The sequence below is a fragment of the Muntiacus reevesi genome, chromosome 2 (genome assembly GCF_963930625.1).
Source record: "Muntiacus reevesi chromosome 2, mMunRee1.1, whole genome shotgun sequence".
In the NCBI taxonomy this organism is placed as follows: Eukaryota; Metazoa; Chordata; class Mammalia; order Artiodactyla; family Cervidae; genus Muntiacus; species Muntiacus reevesi.
Window position 1 is genome coordinate 54,992,256 of NC_089250.1, and position 10,168 is coordinate 55,002,423.

A 10,168-nucleotide genomic window follows, 5' to 3' on the forward strand; every position below is an offset into this window, starting at 1 on the left:
CTGCAGGTGAGAACGAAGCCTACAGAGGGCCGGCAATTCCCTGCAGGCCTCCGTGAACCAGGGTTGGACCCAGGCCGGCTGATTTATGCAGGTATACATCTTCATGGTTTGTATAGGCATCCATATGCATGTACAGGTAGGCATAGGTATATATGTATGTACACATGCATGTGTGTCTGTGTATGCATGTATATACACATGCCTATATGCATGGGTCTGAGTGTGTATATGTGTATCTATGTGTGTATATTTGCATGTCTATGTTTATGTCTATGTGTGTATGTGTGAGTATACGTGTATGTGTGTCTATATGTATGGGTGTGTGTTTACATGTACTTCTCTGCGTGTGTCCACAGCTGCACTGTAAGATCCACACAGGCAGGAGGCAGGTGTTCCATGGCTGTGTCCCTGGAACACAAGCTCCCAGGACCCCTTAGTGACTACCTGCTAGGCTCACCTCTGGGTCCCCACCCGCCCTCTGGGCCCTGTCTTGGGGGCTCCCCGGCCTCAGCTCCACTGCACGGGTCCCAGTTTCCCCAGACACTGCCGGGACCTCGGCCGCTTCCCAGACCACATCGTGTGACTACAGCAGGCCAGGAGAGGCAAGGCCTTGAGAGGAGGCCTGGGAAGGAAGTGAAATCCCCTCTCACTTAACAGCCTAATAAGGATTTGAACTGAAGCCTGTGAGGAATTTTCAGTTTAACTGTTTTCTCAGGTGTGGAGAACACATCTCAGCTTTCCAGCACCAGGGGAGGAAGAAGTCAAGCTGGAGATGGAAGGATGCCGGCCTCTGGCACTGGCTCTGCAGGCCTGAGCCCCCCGCCCACCCCCAAGAGTCCCCAGCAAACTGCTCAGGGCCTCCCTAGACCTGGAGCTGGAGGCAGGGGAGGGGAGAGCATATGTGCAGGTGAGGGACGGGTCAGCCGTCTGCAGGAGACCAGGGGGAAATGATGTCATTGAGACACAGCGAGGAGCCGCTTGAAGATGTTTCCAGATGCCTGGGCAACTGAGTCACCTGGAGGGATGAACTGGCGGAAGGAGGGAGTCTACAAAGCTCTTGACCAGATCCTCAGGGATGTGTGTGGATGCACCAGGTTGAACCATACAGGCAATTTCACCTTCTCTGCAGGTGGAATCCACTCCTGCTCCTCCCTGCAGGTGCCCGGGCCCCCGTCCTGCCCCATTCTCCCCCCACCCCCGTGTATTCTGCTGTGGCTGGTTCTCAACACAGGAGCCACCCCACCTCCAGGATCAGGCCAGCCACCCCGTGCCTGGGACACCCACCCTCCTGCTCCCTGGGCGGCAGCTCCTTCTGCTAACTCAGGTCTCAGCCTTCCTTCCCCAAACACTGTCGCTAAAGCTGTCCCCCACATAAATCCTACTGGACAGCCTCTACCCTTCCTTAATCGGGTTTTCCTCTTTGCACCTAGCACCATCCTGCTTTATCTTAACTCCTCACAGGCTATTTCTTTCCATCCCACTGGAACGTGAGCTTTCTGGCGGTCACGGACCTGTCATGCGCTGGCCATGCTGCACCCCAGAGCTGGGAAGAGGACGGACATGCAGTCGAGGCCCATCAACCTTTAATGGTGAGTGAGTGATGAACCACGGCACCAGGACTGCCTGTTGGGAACACTGTCAAGGACTCCTTCTTAAAGAGAGCATCATGCCCTCACCACTCCCACCCTGAGCCTTGGTACTCTGGATGTTCAAGGAGCAGAGAGAAGGCCATCGTCTCTACAAGGGGCCCACTTGTGGAGCACGTGAACGTCAGTGCCTGCTGGGAGCACGCGGGAGCCCCAGGGCCCTGGGCGCCGGCCACAAAGCCTGCGCTGAGTTTGTTTAGAGTCCTGCTCAGAATGAAGGACGGCTCTCAGGCTGGAGACCTCTTAATACAACAAGCAAACACCACGGGGTTTTATAATGCAGCTGCCGCCCGACAGGCAGGGCGCAGGCTCCCTTTCCTGGCTCGCTTCTGCCATCTGCTGGCCGCTCCTTGACATGCATGGGAGAAGAAGAGTCCTGTTTCCCAGGCTCACACAGGCCTTTGTTTCCTTCCGGGAAGAATTCATTGCCAATTTAATCCTCCCTTGGCAAGAGCTGCCTGGCTGACCCATCCCTTGAGTAGAGCAGACTCTAGGCCCCAGGTAGACTGGGGAAAGTCACCTGACCCCGCAGCTTATGACTCCCCCACTTTATGTATTTACTCTATCAGCACTCGATATCAAACCTAAGTAAGGGGCACAGTTGACAGATGAGGGTGTGAAGTCAGAGAGACGCTGAGTAAGCTTGCACGGCAAGGAGGTGGAGCCAAGCAGTAAGGCTCCTGAGCACACATACCAACAACTATGCAAATGGCCCAGGTGACCTGCCCCTCCTACTCCAAGGGACCCCGAGGGAGCACCAAAGAAAGAGGGATGTGGGAAAAGTGGAGGACAGGGCAGAGGGGTCCTGCAATTCATCTCCATCCTCTCAGAGGCTTAGAGAAGCTTCCATCTTTTGACTTTCATCTTCTGATCTGGACAATCCAAGCATTGAACTGCATGATTTCAAGGTTCCATCCAGGGTTCTCTGGACAGAATAGAGAGACAGAGAGTATGATGGTTAGAGGACAGGCTCTTTGGTCAGACAGACCCATGGTAGACTCGGCAATTCCACTCAGTAGCTCTGTGGACAAGAGGGAAGTTGTTTATAATCTCTAAGCCCCAGCTATACGGATAAAGGTCCACATTGTCAAAGCTATGGTTTTTCCAGTGGTCATGTACAGATATGAGAGCTGTCCTGTTAAAAAAAAGGCTTAGCACTGAAGAATTGATGCCTTCGAACTGTGGGGCTGGGGAAGACTCTTAGGAGTCCCTTGGACTGCAAGGAGATCAAACCGGTTGATAAAGGAAATCAACACTGAATATTCATTGGAAGGACTGTTGCTGAAGCTGAAGATCCAATACTTTAGCCACCTGATGTGAAGAACTGACTCATTGGAAAAGACCCTGATGCCGGGAAAGATTGAAGGCAGGAGGAGAAGGGGACGACAGAGGACAAGATGGTTGGATGGCATCACTGACTCAATGGACATGAGTTTGAGCAAACCCCAGCAGACAAACCCCAGGAGTGAAGGTCAGGGGAGTCTGGTGTGCTGCAGTCCATGGGGTCACAAAGAGTCAGACATGACTTAGCTACTGAACAAGAGCAGCAGCAGCTTCTCCTGACCTATGGATTAATGAAGATAAAAGGAGGCCAAATGCAAAGTGGTGTACTGTGCTGGCTCAGAGTAAGTGCTTAATAAATATTACCTGTCATTATAACACTATTCAAGGCTCTGAGAAGTCCTGCAGGAAAGCACTCTGCTCGACTCTTGCTCAGCCTCTCCCCAGTGAAGCAGCCTGCAGTGCCAGCATGGAACCGAGCAAGATGCATCGTCGCACAGAAAGCGTTTGTCCTCATCAGTTTACATGGCTTCCTGAAAGTCACGAGAACCGCAGGCCCCACTGAGACAGAATCAGGGCAGGAACCTGGGCCTGTGGCTCCGAGCTCTAAGCTTTCTGCTGCCTTTACAACATCTCTCTACCCCGAAGGCACTTCTCACCACCAATAAACAAAGGAATTAGAAGCCATTCTCCCAGACTCCCAAAACTAAATATTTCACATTTGGATTCTGCAGTGCTTAGTTGTCAGCTTTACAGACCACAGGCAATTAAGAGTCCAAGCCCGGGAAGCCGGTTGTTAATAATTCTGTCATTATTCTCAATTTTCAGCACCACCACACATGAAACACCCATTTCCAATTTCTGTAAAGGTGCTAAATGGCTTTTGCACTGTGTCATGAAAGTTTACCATCAGCCAAATGGCTGCAAAGAGGCCCTGCGGTCCCCAGGCCGGGGGCTGTGAGAACTGCTGGTTGGCCTGCCTCCGGGCGATACCCTTTCTCTGTGTTTCATGCTCAGGACAGGTAACCTTCTGAGACGCGGCAGTCGTTGGTCACACTCAGGCTTGCAGGGCGTCACTGTCCCTCCAGATTTCACAAGGCCCAAAGCGCAGGATGTGAGCAGGAAACCACTCCTTCCTGCTGGGGCAACAGCCCAGAGCCAGATGGAGAAAGCTAGTGACCAGCCTCTGTGACTGGTCTGAGTTAAGAGGGAAGTGCGTGGGCATCAGGCCATGTCTGCAGAGAGAGCAAGTAGGAAGGTGGGCTTGAGGGCTGCTGAGGGTACAGGGCTGCATTTCCTTCTCACGATGAGGAAGCCCTTGAATCAGAAAGCAGAGCTTTTAGGAGCAGTGACAAGGCCTAGAGGTCGACAGCAGGAGATCCCTGCCCTGAAGCTGTGACCATAACCAGCACCAGGTCATGGCTACCGGTCTGCACAGTACGTCCACCAGCCAGCCTTCTGAGAGTTTTCCTAGAGTGACTGCTCCTGAGACCCCGTGGGCCACCCCTGTTAGTAAGACGGGACGCGGCGAGGCCAGGAGCTTGGGACGAGGCCCTGGGGATGCTGTCTGGCACTCTCCTGCCCGGGAGACACCGAAACTGCACGGTGAGTCACGAGGCTCCCCTCCCACGCTGCTCTGAGGAGGGAACGTGGTGACTTTGCTGAGTCAGGTAACTCAGAGGGGAGCATAAGCGTGGGCAGGTGAAGGGAACAGGTGAGGTGGGAGGGGGTGTTCCGGCAAGGGGAGAAGCTGTGACAATGGTGGCCTCGTGCCAGGAGGGGCCAGGCCACCACTGAAGGACAGAATGACGAGGAGTTGGGCATCAAGAGCCACGGGGAGGGGCCTGGTGGGCAGGGCCGTGGGCAGGGCAGCACCACAAGCAGGCAGTCAGGCAGGGTTTTGAACTGTGTGCTGTGAAGACAACATGTGGCCCCACCTAGGTGGAGGCTGAGAGCCCACCTCCGCAGGGAGAGGCCCCAGGCTTCTGTGTTCACGGGATGTTCTGCAGGACATGGGGCTCTACAAGCCTGCCCTAAACTGCCTGTCGGGAGAGGATGGAAGACCTCAGGAGTGGTGGATGTCCCCCTAAACACACACACACACATCCATACACATGCTTATACACATAGACATGCACGCTCGTACACAAACATGCACACATACACACTCATACATCTATACACACATATACACACACATGCACATACATGTGTATACACACATACACAGATATTCATACATTAACACATTTAAGCACACAGACTCACACATACCCCACCTAGGACACCCAGTTGGGGCGGGGCATGTGTGTCTCACACCTAAGGCTTCATCTGTTACAGAATCTCTAAGTTCTCGTCCAGTACAAGCATTTCCTATCTGGGTCCATTTAGTATGGTGATTAGCAGGCAGTGACTGAATAAATGTTCACCCACAGGTACTGATGAGACAAAGATGGATAAGAAATTTAACAGCAAACCAAACATCCAGGAGACACACCAGGTGCCCTTTTTGTCTACCCCCAAACTCAGAGACGAAATCAGGGAAACAAAGCTTCTAGGTCTGAAATGCCCAAGGACCCTCTCAAGGCAGCACTGGTCTCCAGTGGACATCAGTGCAGATACAAAGGCATGCTCTTGTACACGGGGCATTCTGACACAGATGTAACATGGCGTGCTGTGTGCCTGAAGCAAATGTTAATACTTCCTAATTTTTCTGACTCTAGAAGTAATATATTCTCTAGGCATAAAATTTAGGGTTTGTAGAAGCTTATAGAGAAGAAACCCAGCCAGTGAGCAGTAACCACCATAAATGGTTTAGATTACTCTCTTCCTAGTCACCTACCTATGCTCAGGCAGACATTTCGTCTTTTTTTAAAAATGGGATGTTTCGAGAGAACAGCATGGATATTATCTATAGTGAAACAGATCACCAGCCCAGGTGGGATGCATGAGACAAGTGCTCGGGTCTGGTGCACTGGGAAGACCCAGAGGAATTGGGTGGAGAGGGAGGTGGGAGGGGGGATCGGGATGGGGAACACATGTAACTCCATGGCTGATTCATGTCAATGTATGACAAAACCCACTGCAATGTTGTGAAGTAATTAGCCTCCAACTAATAAAAATAAATGAAAAAAAATGGGAATAATATAAAAGAATTATATTCTGGTTTTTCGTCAAAATTTTATTGTTAGTATTTTATCATCATAGTAAAATGTTTAACACTTGTAATGGCAGTGTATTATTCCATTTACCTGGAGGTACCATAATGGACCCCCTATTTTTAGACTTAAGGTGCTTCTAAGTTTTCATGCACATAGTTTGGGGAGAGATCTTCTTCCTAGACAACACTAGCCGAAGTCTCTGAACCAGTCCTCTCACTTGAAAAACAACAAAATCTGAACAAAAATGTAAAATCATCTGTTCGAAGATATCAAAGAGTTAACAGACTAATGAGAATATATGGGTCAAAATCTGGGAGAGAAAGGAACCCGTGAGGCAGGAAGACAGACGTTGGAGTGAACGAATGAACAAATGAATGAACAAGCTGATGAAGGAGGCACAAATGGGCCAACGCTGCAGGGCCTTTAAGCCACACACGCAGCTGCTCTGGCTCCATCTCCGTCTCTCAGCCTGCTGACTGGTCATCCGTCTTGCTTTTCCAGAAGCGGTGTGTGCAGAGAACAGGGCTTGTCTGTGCTGCTCAGGGTGTGCCTTCATTTGGGATCACGGAGTTTACTCAACTAATAAATGGATTGGGAAAGAGGCCTCTGCCTGGTAGACAAAACAAAGTGTGGAGCGGGTCTCGGGCCGACTCCTCCCGCTCCCAACTTAAAGCAGTAACTGCTCTCCCTGCGCGCTTTTTCCCCCTCTTCAGTCTCCTCCTGAGCACACGTGACACTGTCCGACATCCCTTCCGGAGGCAGTGAGCTTCCTGGCCACATCTCTCTTCTACAAGAATCGGGCTGTGAGCCTGTGTGAACATGTTTGCAGCTAACCTTGTGGAGTGTTATGTGAACGTATCTAATCCTCATAACAAGCCAGGGAGGTAGGAACCGCTGTTGCCATATTACAGAGACGGGAACGCTGAGACCAGAGAGGTTGATGTTACTTACTCATGGGCAAGATTTGCTCAGATTTAAACGCCAGCAACCTATGCCTTTTTGATCACCAGAAGCCTCAGAAACCAACATGATGATTTCCAAACAAATTCCAGCACATGTCTACTGCATTTACTCAGCCTGCTATATCCAGGGGCAGTAAGTTTCTTGGGTTTAACTTAATGAGATCTCAGTCAGTAAAGAATCTGCCTGCAGTGCAGGAGATCCGGGTTTGATCCTTGGGTTGGGAAGATCCCCTGGAGAAAGAAATGGCAACCCACTCCAGTATCCTTGCCTGGAAAATCTCATGGACAGAGGAGCCTGGTGGGCTATAGTCTAATGGGGTTGCAAAGAGTCGGGCACGACTGAGCAACTAACACTACACTATATTATTGGAAAAGATATTTTCATTCATTTCACTTATACATAAGCAGACAAAAGATTATATAGAGACACATACTGAATACATCGTGGCTATAATTATTCTTAAATAAACTGTTATCTTCTAGATCAATTAAGAATAAAAAAAAGAAAGGTTTTTATTTTACCTTGGCCTCTTCCTTCTCTGATGCTCTTCTTTCTTTATGTAAATATGAGTGGCTGACCTATATCATTGTCCTTCTCTCTAAAGAGCTTCTAACATTTCTTGCAAGGCAGGTCTACTGGCAACAAATTCCCTCAATTTTTGTTTGACTGAGGAAACCTTTATTTCCTCTTCACTTCTGAAAGATAATTTCACAGGATACAGAGCTGTAGACTGGTGGGGTTTTCCTGTCAACACTTCATATCTTTCACTTCTCTCTCTCGCTTACATAGTTTTTGAAAAGTTGGATGCCATTCTTATCTCTGCTCCTTGAGAGGTATTGTGTGTTCTTTCCTTTGATTTCTTTCAGGATTTTTTCTTTATCTTTGATTTTTCTGTAGCTTGTTTGAAAATGATAAGCCTAGATGTAGGTGTAGGGGCATTTTACCATGTTCAATATTCTCTGAGCTTCCTGGATCTGTAATTTGGTATCTGATGTTCATTTGGGGGAAGATCTCAGTCATTGTTGTTTTAAATGTTTCTTCCCTCTTTCTTCTCCTTTTATAATTCTCATTACATGTATGTCATACCTTTGGTAGTAGTCCCACAATTCTTGGATATTCTGTTTTTTGGTTTTTTTTAATCTTTTGTTCTCTTTCCTTTTAAGTTTGGCTGCATTCTGTTGAGATCTCTTTAAGCGCAGAGATTCTTTTCTCAGCCATATCCAATCTACTAACAATCCATCAAAGGCATTCTTCATTTCTCTCATGTGTTTTTGATCTCTAGCGTTTCATTTCAGTTCTTAGAATTTCTCTCTACTTACATTGCCCATTTGTTCTTACATGCTGTTTTTGTTATCTGTTTAAGCTCTTAGCATCTTAATCATAGTTGTTTTAAATTCATGGTTTGATAATTCCAAATACCCCTGCCATATCTGAATCTGATTCTGCTATTTTTCTCTGTCTTTTCAAATTGTGTTTTTTGTCTTCTGGTATGCCTTGTAATTTTTTATTGATAAGTGAATATGATGTACCAGAAGGGAAAAAGGAAATGCTGTAAATAGACCTTTAGTGATATGTTGGTGAGGAGTGGGGGAAGGGGATGAGTCCTTTAGCCTATTATATTCAGGTCTCAGTCTTTTAATGAGCCTGTGCCTCTGGGCTGTGAACTTCACAAACGTTTCTGACTTTCTTTATTTCCCCATAGGTAGGACAGAATGGCTGTTGTGAGCAGGAGTTGGGTATTTCCCTTCCTCCAGGTCAGTTGTGGAGGGGGTAGGGGGGAAGCTGATGAATCCCCTGGCGGACTCGTTTCTCCTGAGAGCAGACCTTATTGAAAACAGAATGCCCTGATGTATTTCAAAATGATTCCTTTTCCCCTACCCTCTCGGAAGCAAGAGTGAATTCCCCCAATCCCTCTCCTCTACCCGCCAGGCTCACTATGAAAACCTGGCCGAGCTCCTCCAGGTAAAATGCACACAGTGTCAGGACCCTGACATCTGGATCCTCGTGGAGCTTGCCCTTCTCAGACTTGTCCACACTGAGCTTCAACAGATCACCAGAGTTTAGGTTTCCCTACCCCAGGACTGACCACTGCGAGCTTTCTGCCCAAGCACGTTGTGTTTCTCTGTACCTCCTGTCAATTTCTCCAGTCTGAGGGCAACAGTCGGCCCTGTGACCTCACTACTCTGAAAGATCAAAGAAGAGCTGATGGTTTCAGGTTTTTCAGCTTTTTACCTGTTTGCAAGATGCACTGGCGTCTTTTAACTTCTTACTTGCAGAGCCAGAAACCAGAAGTCTCTAATTACATATTTCATATCATCTTTTTATGGTTTTCTCCCATTTATGACAAATGTTATTAGTTTTCCATTTAGAAGACATTTTCCATTTGGGAGGTTTACTTTTTAAGTCCATTTATTTTAAGGGGAAAAATGAGAGTGTGTTTGTTTTTTGTCTTTAACGAAGGAGATAACAGGACCAGTGTTACACAAACAATAAAGATCTTGAAGGTGGTATTTGAACGACCGAAGTTGGGGAGCTGGAGGTAGTGGATTTAACACAGCAGGACCTCAGTAAGTGTACTGTAAATTGGAGCTGTTGTCGTTAGGATTATTAGCCCTGGTTAGCTGGCCCAGTGTGAGCAGAGGAGCCAGCTTGTGCTAACCCACTTCGAGCCACCACCCTTTGGGAAAATAGATGGGCTCTGAGGGCAGAAGGGTAACTACACAGGGGACTGGAGCCACTGTGTTGGGTGGCAGTTCATTGCCTTCTCTCCGTGAAGCTTCCAAACAACCCCTGCTGGTGGTTGCAATCAAACTCCTCAACTTGGGCTTCCCTCCAGTCACAAAAATATGCCCCTTATGGCTCAAACAGATGCTCGTTGGGTTTTAGACCATGGGCAAATTAACAGACGAATTCATCCCCGCTCCATTAGGAACAATATTTCAGCCCTGTCAATAGCCACCAGCTCCACGCTGGCAGACAAGACCACCGACTGCTCAGGAGACCCAAGGAGGCAGATGGCATCCTTTGCCTGTGATCGTTCAGCAGAGTCCTGGGGTGGCAGACCCAGAGATGGGACACATCTCCTGGACACCTGGGCAGCAATCTTCCAGCCTCCAG